The 19,330-nt window shown below is 37.3% G+C and overlaps 1 protein-coding gene across 9 annotated transcripts in view; it reads right to left on the bottom strand.

The window, feature by feature from the left end:
* LOC111262517 (acyl-CoA:lysophosphatidylglycerol acyltransferase 1) overlaps positions 1-19,330 on the bottom strand; it is a 54,458-nt gene that overhangs the window by 31,334 nt on the left and 3,794 nt on the right. For 3 of the 9 annotated variants that reach the window (XM_086969183.1, XM_086969184.1, XM_022836825.2), the window contains 3 exons: positions 15,980-16,147; positions 9,730-9,984; positions 7,069-7,234 (listed from right to left, as the gene is read on the bottom strand). The exons of 2 other annotated variants lie outside the window; for them this stretch is intronic. The gene's annotated coding sequence lies outside the window, so the exon portion shown is untranslated. The remainder of the gene's footprint in view (positions 1-7,068; positions 7,235-9,729; positions 9,985-15,979; positions 16,148-19,330) is intronic. 4 more of the 9 variants (XM_086969185.1, XM_086969187.1, XM_086969188.1 and 1 more) reach the window with 2 other exon arrangements.

Genomic DNA, 19,330 nt, shown 5'->3' with positions numbered 1-19,330 from the left:
GCCCTAGACGTCTTTCCCACACACTTGCAGCCGCCTTGCCGCGTTTACATATAATCGTGTGAGAGCAATAGACGGAACATGGAGAGGCGAAAGTAATTTATGTCACTGAACGAACGATTTAATTCGTTGTCGTGTAAATCGCCAATCCATATCAGATAGATGTCTGTGACTGCAATAGGTATAACCGTTGCTGCTTATTTATTGTGATCATTCATGTGGGCTGTGGCTATAAGACATAAACAATCATGCAAACTTGCGTAGAACGTCCGGAACACGACTCTCTGCCAACAAGGGCTGCTAATTTTACAGTAGGTAGTCATATCTACTACAAATATGTTTTAGAACGTATTGAAATGTGAGGAAATTATTTGTAGCGCACCTTTGGACACCCATATCCGTGGGTATATAGTTTATACTTATTATCTTTAATTATTTAATGTGTCTTTCTGTCGCCTCATTTAAATGCGAGCTTTATCGAGGTTACCTACGCCAAAGCGTTTATTTTTTCAAAATTCATATGTTCACTGTAGATGACAGACAGCTAATCCTATTTACCCTGCAATCTAAGTTCAGAATTTGGAAATTCTGAAGTTGACTATACTATATATGAGTTATCAAAAGATTCAGGTCTTGATCAAAAATTGAAATGAGGTCAGGTGGATATCGGAAGTGAACCTTCTTTAGGGTAACTAAAAAGAGCCACTTCTAAAGGGAGAACTGAAGATTATTCTAATCTTCAGTTCTCCCTTTAGAATAAAATCCTGGAATAAAATCTAAAACCAAATTTAAAAAATTACGGTTGAGTATATTGCCCTAGTTACTCCATTTTGAAAAATTGACAAAAATCATATGTAGCACCTCTGTTTTCAATTTCATCATTAGGTTTTTTAGCGATGCCGCTGAGATTATATCTTAGTAATTCATTTTTGGCCTCGAGGCGCGACTTTTGCTCGCGTAACGGAAACATACGAAAAAACCCGTGTTCACTTTCTGAGGCTAAGTGACGTACACTGTATACAAAAATTTACTTTTTTCGTTCATAAAACTCATTAAACACCTTTATACGACATGTTATTCGTTGTGCTAATTGTCAATAATTTCATATTAGTACTTTATTCACGTTTATTGCTCAAATCGAAAACCTACGCCAGATTTGAAAATCTGGAATCAACTTACGTCTTTGACATATCAAATCAAAATTCTCTGTAACGAATGGTATAAGGTCTGCAAAGCTCAAAATTTTTTTGGGATTCAGTATACCTATTGTTTTTAAATTACGATACATTTTGATTCGATAGTAGCGCGTATCGCATCCAGATTGTGCATCCCATTGAGTTCTGAGGGATCTGAAACCTGAGAGATGTTGGAGGGTAAAAGCAACCAATCAGCGATTAATTTATATATATGTATATAATTAAATAAAAACAAGGATTAGTTCCATGGCGAGCCGTACTACGCTAGCGCAAAGGACAGAAGAAATTAGCGCAGGTGGGCTCTGTAAGAAAGTGAAGAGCGATGGACAGGAGAATTGCTTTCGCATTTTATCTCCATGCGTAAAACTGGAGTTCAATTCAAAACAGTTTGATCCCTTTTAATGTGACGAGATAGGCAATGATGGGAGTAAATTAATAACCAAACTTGTTTATTTCGTATTTGTTTATTTAATGGCTCTTTTAGGCTTGTAAATATTGATTAGCTCCAATATGTGACTCCCGTGGCAGCGGCTGTGTAAAGCATACGACTCCCCTTAAAGCATAAGTTTTGAGTTACTGTTTTCTCAGTTTGATTTTCTCACTCTTCCTAACGTTTCTCGCGTTTCTTAACGTCAAAATTCACCTTCCATTGCTATTAGATTCGTTTAGACCATGCCACTTTCAACAATGGTTACTGCAGGTGCTTTTCCAAGCTTTCTAAGACAACTTTACAGAAGACTCTGAAACTATGTAATGGTGTGATTGTAAAAAATTGTTAATTGATCTTTCGATCGAAACATGATCATAAACGGCAACTTTTTTAATTGGTTTCTTAACATAATGCACCATGTATATTTTTAGTGGCTAATTAAGTTAAAACGTCTCAAAAAAAAACTCCTTTTACAGAGTTCCAGAGGTTAAACCCAGAAAATCTGAATACTGCGAGCATAAAGAAAAAACGGAAAACAAGCATAAGGTAAATTGGAGCAAGTTGATTTACAGTTACTTGCATGCAAAAATTAATATTTAAAGTTCCCCGGCCAGACAGACTACTCACCGACTGTACTGCAATGCATGACGCCGTGTGACATATTTGACCACATCTTGCACAGACGCACGAAGCTTATGCCAATGAAAATAAGTATGCGCCGGTTAATTCTATTCGTGCCGGTTTCATTGCTCATCGCCGCTGTGTTATAAAAGTCGGAATCGATCTCCGTCATTTTCCTCTCCCAAATTCTGATTGATTCCGAATAAGAGGAAATAGTAGAAAGTTTGAACTGCGCATTGGATCCTCTGCAAATAGAGATGTGTCGCTTAGAAGGCAGACGTGTCTGGGCAACAATGAACTATGCAGTCCCACGGCGCATTTTAGAAACGCGGGTTTAGTTCTGTCTAATTTTCCAAGTTGCATCGACGAAAAATGTTCACACACTGCCTGGATTTCCTAGCAGCCTACTAAGGCCATCTTAATCGCAGATGGGGGCAGTGCCGTTTGTAAAGAATGTCTGAAAGATACCCACACCCGTCAATATCGCTCATCGTACTCTCCGTAATGTGCTTTGTAAAGGCTCGGGCGTTCGTAGGTAAAATCAAATCTAGTTACTTCAAGCTGGTCACTATTTCCAGGCCTTTCTGTCCATATGGAACGTGTCGGTAATGGCAAGGCAACCGCCTCAGTGGATTCAGGTCTCTGTCTTATACACTTTGATTACTAGTGCCTCATTTTCGTATCACGAGAGCTTGCTGGATATAAAAGCGACTTTTCGTTAAAGCGATAAGATAACCAACAAAAGCAATGTTTTTACCTGTCCCCGATGGCCCTTTAAGATGAAGGGGCAAATCATACAGCAGTAACAAAAATAGAAGCTTAAGTACCAGCTATTATGTATGTCTAAACAGGTATCCAAAGTTGTCACGATACATAAAAACAGGCTTGTTTTGAGTTCATCGATACATCTAAATCCGGACTTTTTCTTACGAGGTGTTTGTTTCTAAGACCAGATATAGTAATGAAATTCTTTGCATGTGCTAGATGTATCGCTCCTAATTGTCGTGTTTGTTTATGATATAACCATACTTCGCCGCGATTATATTCTATTCAGGATTACAGTACTCGCAAAATAATTTTTCTTTAATCCACAAATAACTTTTTAATAGCAACCGTGCTTCAAACTATATTGGTCGGTAGAATGGTCAAAGTATTGCTCAAACACCCTATATACAGAAAATTCCAGTGGAATTATATTTTAGGCGTTGGGAGTTGATATTTTGTGGAGAAGATTAATTACTCGAGCTTATCTCAACGGCCCAGTTGGTGGTTGATGTCCTGCTCCTCAAAATGACTGTTAATTCTTAATAGAGATCAAAAATGCATTTTTGGGTCACGATATTAATTTTCGAACCTGTAAATCTAAACCCTATCATTTGGTTTGCCTCCTGAAACTCTACCTCGGGATGCGTAAAAGCCACCCGAGAATTAGTAATAGATATAGTCTCGGTTTTGGGCAAAAAAGAAGGTTATTGTTTCGGTTTGCCTTACGTAAACACATTGAACAATAGTTGATCTTGGCTCAAGTTTCAAGAACGACGCACGATTTTTCGTCATCATGAGTCTGGTATTTTTTTCTAGAAAAAAACTGACTTTGTTCTGCGACAAGACTCCCGCTAAAGTTGGTCCGAATTTGAATATTATGCTCTGTAGAAAAATGTAGACCTCTTCACTGACAAAAAGGCAGAAAGTATGGTGTTGTATGTAAACTCGCCGCTTCGACAGAGATCATCTTAAATATGCGTTGGGAGCCTCAAATGGGTAGATCGTATGCGCCGAAATTTGCGGGTACTTTATTGAAACAACATTTTACCGTTGACTGGAAAAAATGACTAGCTCTGCGCAGGTTTGCACAGCTCACTTGTGCAGGCGATCAGTTCGATTTTTACAATATGCTAAATTCTAAGCTTGTAGTGCGACTAGTTTCGTCGAATTATGAATCCGACGTATAAGCGATGCATGCTAATTGTTGAAGAGCTTTGCCGCGCAGCTTGGACACACTGTTTGTTTGTTATCGAACATTTGATGAAACATTTATATGAGCGATAGCACCACAGCCGTAAACGCAGGGTCCAAGAACACCTACACCAAATATATTACAAACCACACAACACTGAAATTTGTATGTCAGCCAAGGTTGGAGAAAGTACAGAACGCGTCTCCTCTGATAGCATTCAGAAAAAAAATGGCGGCAAAATTACATAGGTAAAGAAAAGTTTACCAGTCAAAACGCAGAAGTATGCAATATAGATTTGCGGCGGAATATCGCATTATGATCTGTGGCTAATACCAGCCCAATGAGTGGGTGTGAGCATCAAGTCGTATACAACACTCCAGAACAAAGTAGATCAGAAATTACATAATAGTAAAAAAACTCGATGAGCAGTTCATTTTCCAGTCTGATTCAAATCTGGAAAGTCGCAAAACGCCGACAAACTTTTGCTTCAAAATATGCTTAGCCAACCCTGCACTAATTTGCTTGCCTACGCGAGTACCCAATTTTGCTGAAAGGCATATGCACTACAATTAAACACAGTAGACATTTACGCCTGTATCTCATTGGAAGTTATTTGATAGTAGATGCGCCTTTATAACAGACGTGTACCAAAAAGTCTTTTTCACTGGACACGAGACTCAAAGCGAAAACATGGCAGGCAGTTTGTTTTCACTTACAAGGGGGCATATAAATCCTGAACAAATCATCAGATATTTTTGAGACTGATTTCTTTTTACAGTGAATCTTTTCCCATCACTGAAGAACCGAAAATGGCCTGATGCTCCTTCGCGAAGGGTATTCAATATTCAAAAGCAAATATCCCGACAAGTACTGGAGGACTTTTGTCTTGAGAGAAGTTTTGCCTGTGTTTTATGGCATGAGACTCGTATTTGAGATTTTCATAAACAGTGCGTGCAATTGCTACGTTAAATTTAGCTGCCAAACAGCATACCGGATTATCACGATCATCAAAGGCTCTTCTGACTGTGCACCTCTTCTATTGTTGTGGATTCTCCTTGTTTCCGCGTAAAAAAATTTGTTCGTATCTCTTGTTGCAATACGATAAACCGTGAATTTTAGGTAATCGTAGAAATTCATAAACTCAGTAAGGTCCAACCTTCATAGTCCAAAGAAAAGCCTTCTGGCCTTTCAGGATGATACATAATTACGTTCTGAAGAAGATTGTTTTTTTTTGTAACCCAGAACAACCGACGAACACATGTCCGCGACGATCAACAACCCGCCAAAACGTTGTCTTATATGTCTATATATATATACATTTTTTTCACCTCTAACCCAATTTACGTAAGATCTGTTTGGAAGCAACCAGATATGTTACATTCACTGAGAACTCATACTGAATAAGCGTAGCTTTTTCCAACATGTTTATATTTTTGAATAATACACAAATGGACAATGTCTTCTTGTATTTTTTTTCATAGACAAAAAAAATGCCTATTATTCAATATTTAGTTAGAACTAATTTGAGGACGCCGTGAGCGAACTTGCTTTATCATTCCAGTATATTCTTAGATAATACCTATCAACGGCTACTCTTGCGGTAGTAATCGTTTCGTTGACTATGCTTTATCTGCGCTCAGTTTTTTTTTCGTTCAAGTTGAGCTAATACGAGTCGGCGACATGCCATACCCGATAACTTGTGAAAACGTATAATGTGCCAAATTTTCATCACACGTATTTCACCTTGCGAACCTCGACTGCTGTTCCTTTTACGGAAAGGGCAGAACAGGTGTTTCCTTTTTGGTCTTAAAATATACAAAAAAGGTTGTGTAGTGTATCCCAAAGTTTTTCATGCTGTCTCGTCCTTAAATGATATTATAGTATAACTAGTCACCCAAAAATTACCTTAAATAAGTCCTGAAATATATTGTTTTTTGAAAAATCTGTTATTTGATTTGATTTTTAATTTGAAAAAGTTCGACTTGATTTAAAACTGCCCAAATTCAAGCGAAAATTGAAATGTCAAACATTTTCGATTGTTCCAAGCTACATTCATTTATAATTCCGTCATGTACCAGATGCAAGTTCTCAACGGAGTGTCAATAGATAAGGCTACAAATCGAGTATCTTTTAGTGGTAGAACTGCTTGAAAAAGGGGCTCACCCATAGAACACCCCCATGTAAAAATACTAATACCTGGATAGGTTCAGTTTTGCAAAGTTAAACTCTTTCAAAATTGGAAAGTTAGACAAAAGTCCTAGCACGGTCAAGAACGAGCAATAATGTTAGAATTAGGTGTTGAAAGCACATTATTAAAATAAGTATGTTTCTCAGCTTACACCAAACTTTTAAACATGAATGTTCTAGATATTAGCAAACCAGCTGTTGCCTCCTAGTAACGTTAATATCAATACACTTCATACTGCAAAATTTAAAGGGATCCACAACTTCATTTTCAACAACTTCAAACAAATCCATACAGCTAAAATGTAATTTTTAGCCTTTGAGTAACTCTCGCTATTAAGTTGTGTTTCCATCAACATTTGCCTATCTTCCGCTAGAATTGTCGTAACTGGTACCCCACATAAGTAAAAATCAAGGTTCCAAATCGGATAACTTTATCAATTCAAAGACATAACAGGCTTTTGTAAAATGGCTCGAATAACGGATTCTCAATCAAAAACATGTTTTTCTACACACAACTTATTTCCATACCAATTTGGCTTTTATGCTCGTCTACCGAGACAGCGTATTGGTATGAGCTGTAGCAATATCACAATTTTTAGTACTACATAGCGTATGTAAATAGATTCTGTTAACTTGCACCCTATGCAATTGTTCATACTAAATCAGTACTGGTTACATACCAATAAAAAGCGCAGGATTTGCAACTCTGGAGCAAGATAACTGCATATGTGGAACTGCAATCGATGTTTTTCTAGGATATTTGATCTGGAGAAAATCTTCTTATATTTAGTAAGTGGATATTTTGCCGACCACCTCCAGACATAGGGTCATAGGACATAAGATCTCCTGTAACGCACAATGCTTAGTTTTTTAAAATCAATATGGATGGCGTAAATTCGGTATCAGTTTAGCACCATTCAACTCATTTTCATATGCTTTTCATTAATAATGTATTTCGTTATTTATAAAAGGGTACAACTGTGCCGGATAATGAAATACTGCTAACAGAGCAAATTTATTTATATAATGAGATAGTTGCAACAACTCAGCTACAATTGGGACCCCTTACTAGCAACACTTACATTGAGTACTCCAAGCGTACAAAGCGTCAAATTTATGGGGTCTATCAAAAATTTAAGTTGTATAGGTGTAACAGCAAAGTGTGAAATTATCCAAACTACAAAGCGGTTTTACTCAGCTCTATGTTTTACAAAGCTTATATGTCACAAAAGTTATAAGCTTTATAATATTTTCGTGTGGGTAGATGAAGTTTAAAATCAAGCGTAAACTCTTTAGAAAACTTCATGAACTAGAAGTCTGCGCACAGCAACAAGGCTTACCAAGGTCATAATTATGTTATACTAAATACGTCGCGATGGCTAATCTACTCATTCCAAAGCTAATTCTCAGTTGTTTCTTTTACAACAGGCCTCGACACCGTTGTTCTGCATTGCTTCAAGTATCTTCCCGGGTAGCGGGTTTATAAGAGCTATGTAGAAGGATCGAGCAAAATAAGAGATGCTGACGGTATTTATCGCCTTTCCTATTGCTCGAATCCTTCCTAGAAGGTCAAAGTATCCCTATGCGCAGATTCGTACTTATACCAGGTTTGCCTATTTCGTTATGGTATGCAAGCACGTTACCACGGCATTGTAACGGGCATAGCTCACATAATTAATGTACTCCGAGTTCACTGAAGTAAATGGAATTGAATTTGTTTTTTTTTTTTTATCTATAGACAAAAACTCAAGCCGCATCTACCTACACTATTTTTGCCAAATTCGTTGAAAAAAAGTGAAGGCACCAATCGCCGTACCAAACTTACTTTACTTGAACAGTTTCAAACAGAACAAACACGTGGTTTGGTTGAGTTGAAACTTAGCAAATACGGCTTTAGGGATGGCGCGTTCCATTAAAAAACAGATAGATGCAGCTCATCTACATGGAAACGAGGTTATTCACTAATTAGTTTCTATTCTTACTGCTAAATAAATCTTAATAACAAACATAATAAACATTAAGCACAATAAACAGTAATCACTTAAGGGCCATAATCCACAAAAAAGACGCTCTGAGGGCAGCGTTCGTCGGCTAGCTTCCTGGGTCAGGCTCTTCTGTCGTGGTATCGTATTGCGGTTAAACGAACAAAAAAAATACCTTAATTGACAGTTTGTTCGAAAAATAATACTTACATAAAAAACGATAAGAACCATGGTGGGCAACTTATGCAATAGTAACTATATGCTGCCGCAGGTAACATAACGCTTTATGATGTTAACATCTTAAAGGAACGCTTTAAAAAGCCATTTTGTCGACACCTATGATTACAACATAATATTATTAATAAAACAATGTTGAGGCTGTACATCTAAACAAACGCTAAGATGCTGGGAGGCGACAGGTTAGCGGTTAGAGTTATATCGATTTTAGGATCATTAGCATTGCAGGCAACGGTAATTTCGCCTTAAATCGTGTTTAACCGGAATTCTAACATAGTAAGCTTCGTAAAAATCACGACGTGTGTATTGATTTTATTCTTTCCCCAAATAAGGCTGGTCATAACGCCAGCTTTCTGGAAACCTACGTACGTTCCAGTTCATATATGCTGCTAAGCTACGGAAACTGTTCGAACAACTGAGACATCTCTATGGTGGACTTAGAACCCCCGTATCCCCAAGATAATATGATCAGGAAATAATCTTCTAATTCATCGCAGCGTTGTCCCCAGATAAAAGATTGATGCCTTGAATTGCCATGTCTCTAAGGTTAAGGGAGTCTGTTGCACCTAGCGGACCTTTAATTTCATTGATTTCGGCCTTTTGCATGTTCACTTCAAATCTGCACTCGCCTATACAATACAGTTCCGAACATGCCATAATATCAACAAGTTTCAGTTTTGCTGATAAATAGACTGATGAGAAACTGTGTGCTTCTCTGAAAAAAAATCAGAAGCCCTGCTTTGCTGCTTGACGCCTTCCAGAGATTTTGTTGCCAGTGGCTACTTGGGTACTCTTTATGCCGTAAGGTAATCCCTTATGTCACCGATCACCGGAATCATAGTGTGAAATAGTATCTTTATAATTTATATAACTTAATTTACTTTAATTAATTTAACAACTTAATTTATAAGTTGCTTCTTTTCATAGGTAATGAATTCTCTATTTTTGGTACTATCCACACACAAGGTGAAGTTAGCGTTCGGCTACAACTTCGTCACTCGTTCCCTAAATACCGTATGGATAATAACCTCGAAGAGGTAAGCTCACAGCAACAGGCGGTTGGCAAAAGCAACAGAGAGAAGTGGCACTAGGGTCGGTAAATGTGTGTCACTGTGCACTCACCTAGTCAAACTGTAGAAGTAAAAATCGTGAGTCGTTCTCGTAGTCACGGTGGAAGTGCGCCAGCGATTCTTGTGTTTCAATTAGCAGGTCGTAACGTCGGATCTTTGCGTACACTTTCCGCGTTTGTTTGAGGAAACCTTCTGCAGACAAAGCGTTTGTACTGAATGTAGACATGCATTTCGATGGACGTAAGTCTGTAACATTCTGTTACATTGTTAAGAGCCACCTAATATGGTTTGAGCTCTCGTGTCTCGCCTGTGGAATGATATATGGACAAATGATAACAAAAATCGTCAACAATAACTTTCTCATAATGAAAACCTATACATCAGACATTAGGACGCCTTAAAAAGTTATCTTTTTAATAACTTGCTTATTCTAGTCATCAAAAATGAGCTTTTAGTTAAAATGATGAAAATATGTGGTGATATATCTGGGGCACACGAAGTTATGAATAACTTCTTAGAAATTATTGATAAATTCCTAGGCAGTTAGACACTAAACAGACTGAATACGGTAAAAGCATAGGCATACGTTTCTCATCACAGCTTCGCATAAACTAGTGACGTGATCAACGTTTTTGCTATTTATACTTGCTTTTTTTTTTATCTCTCTATAATGTAGAGCATACCACCCCAAAATAGCAATGATTGAAATACAGTTTTCTGTTAGATTAGATTAATACATAAGGAATGATTTCTTTTTACTGTTTCCTTCATCCATGCACTGCCTATTTCTTTTATATACCACTCGAAAGTGCCACTCTCTTACATAAGAACAGTAATTTCATTATAAGGTGAACGGCATTTTCTTTTTAGAGAATATTTATTAATGATTTTTTTCAAATCTTACTCTATTGCGCCTTTTGCTGAACTAAAATATTCTATTAAAGCAAACACATGTTCTAAACTGTTTTGATAGCCCTTTAAGTATCGTCGGTCAGCGTTGTGAGAAATGTTAAAAAAAAAATTGCAACGTTCCGGGGTAGGGTTTTGGAGGAAATGTTCTTTGGTTAGTTAATTTAGGTCAGTAACGACTTTAGATAGTAAAAAAACAACTAAGCTAGTCGGGAAGATAAGCTGCCAACCTAACACTATCATCGCACAGTTTTAGTTTATAGAATCTATTAAGAACTAGAAATTTGCGTGTGCCATAGAGCAGATGAACCCCACAAGGATACACGGCTTCTTACTGAACCTGTTGTTAGAGGTAACGAAAAATTATATTTCCACGTCGACATAGAGCATTGAAGGAAATGGGTAACTCCAGAAGATACATCAACTAAGCTAGACTTCCATTTTACAAGAAAGCCATAGTTCGTTGATTGATGATATATATACACACTGAGAAATGCTTCGAAAAAGCAAGCGGGTTAACACAGGTCTGTATATGCTTTAGTTGCATCAAATAAACAAGGATACTTAACAGAAGATATCCGATAAACAAAGCAAAGTCATCCAAAGTTATTTATGGCAACGCCAAGCACCACAGAGTCAGCATGGAAGAGCTTCCTTTGCGCCTATTGTATTTTTCAGACTCGCGCCGACAAATCGTTGAAACCGCAAGTGAAACGAAAAAACACATTTATTAGTAAAAAGGGCCTTAAGGATCGGCTAGACGAATTCTTGACGAAAATAGAGGATGAACTGGTTGAGGGAGTGCAGCAGGTTGTAGAGAGTAATAAATTCATTTGTTACTCGAATTTGAGCGAAACATTAGTTTCACTAGATGAAAAACCGACCTAGTTGATTACGACATTGCTATTGGAAACAATTTTTAGGAACATTATAATGCTATCTAGCATAAATGAAAGGTAAAAAGCCGTAATTGGCAACATCATTACATTGACCTGATGTTGTATTTTCTCACTTAGAAAAGAAAATGTTTCCGCAACAATCCTATAATCGGCTTCTTTTTAGAAATATGTTATAACATCTTTAGCTTCTCTAGATCACACACTGAATATTGCACCTCACATGAAATGCTACTTGAACAGCTCACACCTATAACGTACGTTTTTCGGAAACTGAATATATTCCATATTACCGTACTAAATATATTACATAGAACCGTTATGTCTTAGAAAATGGACACCGTATCGCAGCATCATGAGGACTCGTTGAGGTTTCTGTCACACGTGCTTTATGCTATATAACATGTGCCATGGAAATGAGCTCCGCATCAAGGTAGGTTTAATAGACCTCATGCTGCATAGAGAAGTATGTATATAGGTTCGACAAGTTTAGTTGATCTATAGCATCCACGATATATAACTATGTCAGCGTACAAATGCATATTTAAATACAATCTGACGAATACAAAACAAGGAGTGCGAGAACCCGTAACGCAATTTTGACAGTATGTTAATATCTGAGCAATTTTCAAATTAAAAGATATATTTCAAATAAAAAGCTATGGGAGAAGGCATCTATAATAGCAATATCTTAAATATATATGGTGAATGACCAAAAGCCTCGAACTGTAGTTCCTGCATTTTTTCTAGCGAGACTATTGCGGTGTGAAATTGAGCGTTTTCATGGAATGGGGATGGTTTATCTCTGATCACCTATCTTGGTTGCTTAATGAGGAGCTTATTCATACCTTTTCCAGTCGTTGCCTGCACACTTTAACCGTAATCCACAAACTACGACTATTGAGACACACGCACTAGATTATCGAACAGATACCATCGATTACTGCAGTTGTACATTTGCTTTATACTGATACCCCGCTAGTTCAGTCGCAACCTCCCACTGATGTGATTAGCTGCGATTATAGAAGATTTTACACAATTATGATGTTCATAAATAGGTCCCGGTTGTAAAAAACACTAAACGTCTTTACGGCTCGACTTGTTTTCTTCGCCCAAACCATACAACAGCACATTTTTTACTTTTTTACTTTATTTGATTGTAATAAACTATTATAGTATTTTTATATGCACCTCATCCACAACTTAGTACTTCATTATTCACTCTTACAGGAAATCCGTCACGTGGCTCACCTTTAGGTTCAATATTTCCGCCCCAGGATTTCATATATCTTAGACATACAGAAACAGAGACAGCTTATCGTATAAATTTAAAATTCGGTAGAGGCTTTACAACTAAAAGCAAAGTGAGCCTTCGGTTAGGTCGGTTTCGTAGAAGACCCCTGCAAAGGTAAGTAAGAGTAATCAATTAAAATTATTCTATGGGAAAGCGCACATGTATTACGACTCAGACTTGGTCCATATAAAAATACCATATTTATTGACCTCGGTCAAATAAGAAAAATTGGGAGCATGAGACAATTTGAGAAAAAATCAAAACGGAAAATGTTGAACCGACGGATCATAATTTTGAAGCAAATGTCTAACTGTAAGAGTAAGAAAAAAGTATCCGGTCGCTTATTTAATAGAGGTGTTATCCACTACAACTTTGTGAATTATGGCTGGAGTGTATTGTAGTTGAGCGATATGATGAATCATATCTTAAATTAATGAATAAGCGTGAACTGTTACACCACAATGCTAGACATCATACTGTAGGAATAATTGTGACAAAAATAGAGGATTTAAAGTTAGACGCTCCTTGCCATTTATTACACCCGCTAGGCACTGTTTGCACAGCTCATCATTTGCTTCTACATAAAATCTCGAGGAATTTTTAATTAAGTTTATTCTATTATTCTATTACTATAAGCTAAAAAATAGTCTGTGAATGAAAAAAGACTGCTGAATCTTGTGGCCTTATATGGAGAACCAATAAACAAGATATCAAATAGAGACACCCACAAAGAAACGTCACATCTATTTGAAAAGAATAGTTAAACTAGCCGTAACTGTAACTGTGTAACTGACCCTATCGGAATGTCACTCCATGATAGCACGACTGCCTTGACTGATTGTCAGCCTGGGCGATTCAGCGAAAGTTCATAAAATCGGAATAATTATCTGTTTTCTGAAATCCTCAACGATACTCGCTATCGTAAATAATCCCTTGTACGCCGGCTACTCAATCCAGCAAAACAAGACAAACTATACGAAATCACGACAACCCAAAGACTGTCACGATTAGGGTTTGTACCTTGTCCGGGTAGTGTAGATAAGGCTGCCGATATGGACCCAATACTCCAAAGCCAATTAAAGAAACCATGCCTGCTAATCGTGTGTTCACACGATTAGCAGGCATGGTTTCTTTAAGCAGCAGCGAATGCATGCGGTGAACTATCCAAGACAGTCTTCACATACTTCCTTTTTTGTTAGCGAAACCTTCCAACCGGTGAAGCATATGTTCCGTGAAACGCACCCTAGAAGACGCAAAACACGGCGGAGCTGTTTCCACTTGTACACACAAGGACGAGCATTGCACGTTTATTACATTCTTGTGCGTCCCTGTGATGTCCATTGAACAATTAATTTCATTTTCTTTAGCAGTCATTTTTGCAGGGTCCATTTCCGTTAAAGAGAATATCTTGTCTGACTTGAAATGACTTTGAAGGAGCCAAATCGTTTGACTTCATCAAGGCGTTCGATCGAAAACTGTCGCTTCCCTATTAAGGCCCATTGTGCATGAAATAGACTCCTTTTCGGTTTACCGCAAATAAAATCGATGCTAACTGTCTGATACGCTTAAGTTCAGTTGCTTAGCAATCTAGAACGCAACTAAACTCGCCTTTGGCATGGACAACCTTACATGACCCTTGCGCGTTGAACAAGGGAAGTTGCTGATGTAGCCTCTTGAAATGCATTAAACAGACGACATGGCTGTATTGCGAATGAATCTCGTTTGGGATATCAGCAGCTGCAGTTTCCTCTATAATCTTAAGCTGTCGTTGGAAGGTGCTCTTCACTAGTTGGCTCCCTAACGGAGAGGCCTTTATCTGCAGTAGCGACACTGCACAGTTTCGTCCTGCACTGTATCTCTATACATTTTTTTGTGTCCGCACCACCGAGATTTCGAATTTACTAATAGCTAACCACTATAGCTCTTCCACAAGACAAAGCAAGAGGTATAATTCTTGTCTCTTATGTACAAGCAATGACGGTTAGGACTATCAAAACATGCTGTTTTAAATGATCGTCTGATGCATATGCTGGTCAATAGGACACAGCTTTCAAGTCATTTAGGAACATATGTTTTATTACATTTAGAAATGTCGCATATTTATCGGCAACGATATGTAACCTTGATGAAAACAGTGTGCTGAATTCAGCGACCGTGGTTAGTACTTTCTTCTTCTTCAGTAATCACCCTTTCTGCTGATCAATAGGATAAGTCATAGCCTAATGTTTTTTTTTTGTTTTATATAGAAGTGTAGGTTTTAAATACGAACCTTTTTTTATATGATAAGTACAAATGCAATGAATTGTACCCAGAAACAGGTTAATTCGTTCAACTTTTCTTAACCACGTCTTGCTTCATAGGGATTTGAAATAGTACTGCCCCATACAGCGTTTAGGGTATTCATGTAATTTAACTCATTACGTATTGCTGCGTCAACTTTGTTTACCTAATGACCTTTAGAAAATTTTATTTGTTTCTCGTTTGGCATTTAAAGTATCTTTGGTGAGGCAGTAGTAGAAAAACGATGTGGTTATTTTGTTTCTTTATTTTTCGGCAAAAGTTCGAAGAAATGTGAAAGAATGACTTATCCCATATACGTGGTAGAGATGTATGAACTTCTGTACAAAAAAAGCTGGACCTGAGATATTAGATCTTTAGAAGGGTAGGAAAGTAAGGAATGCTTTTTTTCAAGGAAAATATGCTACCAGTATGCCAACAATACCAGAGGGACGCATATAGAGGAAGTATGGTCACGCGGTTGATCAGGTGCACCTTACGGCTTCACCAGCAGTGCTCTAAAAATCGAAAGCCGGTAATTTAAGCGTTCCTGGCTGAGAACCGCGAAAATCTGCATGTTCTTCGCAGTTTAATGTAGTAACAGTCTTACGTCCTCGTGACAATGCCTTCTAACCGGCTATCTCCCTAACAGCTGTGCATCGTTTCTACTCCTAAATCCTAAAGGTACTGACACCCTGGTTATTCAGTCCTTCACGGTCCGCATCTAGCGACATGGTACGATATGTAGCCGGTTAGGCGGCCTAAGGCCTACGTCTAATCTATCTTGTTTATCAACTAAGTATCCGCCCAGGCAAATCCTACCTATTCCTTGCTTCAACGTTAGCGGCCATGCGGACTCCAACCTGCTACTAGTACTAAAGGTTACCCTTAAGGTGGCTTGGGTACTGCGGTTATCTAACTCCGACCTGTATGCCTTTTGCGGCTGATCAGTAGCTTGTAGATTCCCCGCCTTGTCCTCTTTCCTCGAGAATCGAGCAGGAATCAAATGAAGAGCTGGGCTGTCTTCTGGCTTCGTGATTCGGTCCTTTCCACACAGTCCACTAGCTTTGTCGATGCCAGTAAGCTGTAAAGGACTAAGCCGTCGGTATAGTTTTGCTAAAATGATGTTCAAAAAAGTATTTCCAGTTTTTATTTGAAAAAGTTGGTCAACTTAGGGTCAATCCATACAACAGAATTGTAGAAAATAGTAAATCTTTATCCATTCTATTGAAACATGTAAAAACACGCACCTCAAAAAGCATTCCACTTCTTGCTAATAAAATACTCGAATTTCTATTGCACCACGAATAGCCGGCCTCTGCTTTCGATAAGATGGTCTTCAACATGTACCAACAACTATCTAAATAATTACTTGCTATTTCCGGGTCATTTCCATTATTCTGTTCTAGTGCATAATAAATTATAGTAAATTCATAATAATAAATCTATCTTAGTCTGGTAATGATAAACAATTCACAAAAGAATTAAAAAAAAAAATAGGGTTCTTTATAAAAAGGGAGACTATGGACTCCCATAAAACTTCTCCTCAGAGGTGAAGGACAATTTTTATTGAAGAGGATCAATGATCGTTAATAAATTTTAGCAGTTCTATACATAACACCAAGTAATCAGGGAATTCCATTAATAATTGTTTTATGAGAAATTCCTGACCTTACCGATGTTCTACGCAAATTCTATTGAAGAGTAACGATTTTACTATTAGTTTTTTTAGAACGGGGCTAAGTCTATATAATTTGTGCAGACTATGTTAAACAACAGACTACGTAAAACCTTCATTTTTAGAAATAAAATCGTTTTGCGGCTTCTTGAAAGACAAGTAAAATTTTAGTTGCGTTTAATGGCGTTAATTGATCGTACCGTATGAGAAACTGCAATTTACCCGTGTACAGTTAAACGACCGCCAAAAAACGCTATTACAAGGAACTATTCTACAAGTGTTAAAACAAACTTAGACAAAGAATATCATTTGATTGCACTTGCGTGCAATTGTCATGCAAGGTAGCATGCCTCTAAATAAAATGTTGCATTACATGCTGATGTAGTAAACTTTAGATTAGACCGAGATATGCTAAATACGAAACAACCGCAGCTTCATGCCCTAATGGTTGTAACTTGTAGAAAAACACGAATATCTAGTGTTTATATAGAGAACACTTATGTAACGTGGGCTTACCACTTTCATACTTCATGTCTCACACCGATAAACCAAATTTATTAATAAACTAGCGATCCGTTAGTCTTATAATAGAGAGAGTATAGTATAGGGGAGAGTCAAAAAAATTCTATTTTCGTGCAGTTCATCTAGGCAAACTTACTGTTTAGTCATTTTCACAGTTTTGTAAAAATTGAGCCAGTTTTCGTTTTACCTCTATTTTCTAATTACTCTGTCCCTACATAAATGCCGGCCGATGTTTCCAATTCTACAACGATACAGTTTCTCATCCAGAAACACTGATCAAACACTACGTTATTATCTTCACTCACCTTTACCACATGTTTTCAAATGTATAATAAATTCTTTACCAAAACAGCAACGCATACATCAGTTTATATTTTTACATAAAATAAGATTATTACACCAATTATTTCATTTTTCTTTGTTATTTCCTTTATATTTACAAATAAGTCAAGAAGCTCAAAAAGATACAGGCTGTATCTTCTTGAGGTGAAAGCCAATGGTGAGTGTACGGCCTTTTTCTACATCCCTATTCGAAACAAATGCATTCGCGGCCATACGCAAAAACTGTTTAAACGTTTTTCTAATAGATGTTATTTTCTTAGAAAAACCATACGCTGATCAATAACCGCGCGTATAGACAAATTTGCATCATTTACACATGATGCAAATTAGCAAAAAGTCTTCTCGATTGCACAGATCGTAGCGTTTTAAGGTCTTCTTTCTAACGTAAAGTGAACCTTTTTGAAGGTATGCGTTTGATGAATGCCAAGGTCTTTTGCAAGCAACACACCCCCCACAATGAGTTTATCCCAAATTGGCTTCTAACTGTTTTGCTAAATCCTTCGAGTTAACTTCACAAACCAGAGTTCTTGAATAGTGCATCGCCATGACTTCGTTGCATGCGTATGTACACAACTAACTTACGCGCGGGCCAAATCAGGGAATTCGGTATCTCGCACTTACATGGAATATTATGATAACCTAATTTTTCTTACCTTTATATTTTGGTTTTAGCCAAATATAAATCATCTGTTATACCCTCTTCCTGTTTATATATGGAACTTCTAATTCATGCGGCACAAGCTGAATATACTAATATCCTTAAAGAACAAGGTATGACAGTATATACGTCGTTAGGTTCTCCCTATGATTAAAATCGTCTATGGAATGTGATGACTAAGGTAATTAAAGGTTATCAAGAATATTCTTCATGTAATCATCTGTATTATTGCTAATCACAAGATTTTCATTTCAAATTATTTTCAGAGGGTTCGTTTTGTTTAGCTGGCATATTCGGCATCTTTCGCATGGGCCGGTGACCATAACTATACTTTTTATTACTACTACTATTACTACAAAAATACATCTTTTGGAATGAATGATCTAGTAATACCCGGTCTTTAATACATGATGCTGAGGCAAGCTATACTATGTCTACGCTATTTTTTTCTGCTAACTATAGGCATCATTTCGCGGATACACTGTGGACCTACTGATGTAGCTAGCCTCGTAAAACAAACAAGTAACTTAGTAAGCATCTTGTTAGCTACCAAGAAAAGCAATGCCATGCAACGTTATCTATAAATATGTCGACTACCGTCTATACAGAACCACCATAACCCACCGGTATGATTTCAAGTAATACGATTGTGCAATCTTTAGTTCACGGAAAAAAGTGCGCTGGTACAAATGAAAAAAGAAAAGGACAATCTCTGTGCTTACGGAATGCTACTACATGAACGATGTAGCCGTAGGTCGCGAATTTATCGAAAACTATGAACTTTTTAGTTAGGCAGTTCCCTGTGATCCCAGTTTCCCATATAATATGTCCAAACCTCACCACGTAATATAATTTCAGAGAATACCGTAAAATTAATACAATAGATGTGATGATCTAATTTAAATTCAAGTTCGTGATGTAAAAGGTATAGTCTACGGCTATATCTGAAGAAAACAACAGCGGCGGTTTGGAAATTAATATTATCATATTTTAGGCGAAAACGAGTGATTTGTCATAACAACATAAAATTTCGAACCTTGTTTTTTCGTTTTTTTTTCATATAGGACAGGCAATAAG

This window comes from Varroa jacobsoni, unplaced genomic scaffold (assembly GCF_002532875.2).
Source record: "Varroa jacobsoni isolate VJ856 unplaced genomic scaffold, vjacob_1.0 scaffold_670, whole genome shotgun sequence".
Taxonomy (NCBI): domain Eukaryota; kingdom Metazoa; phylum Arthropoda; class Arachnida; order Mesostigmata; family Varroidae; genus Varroa; species Varroa jacobsoni.
This window is presented reverse-complemented; position numbering and strand designations above follow the sequence as displayed.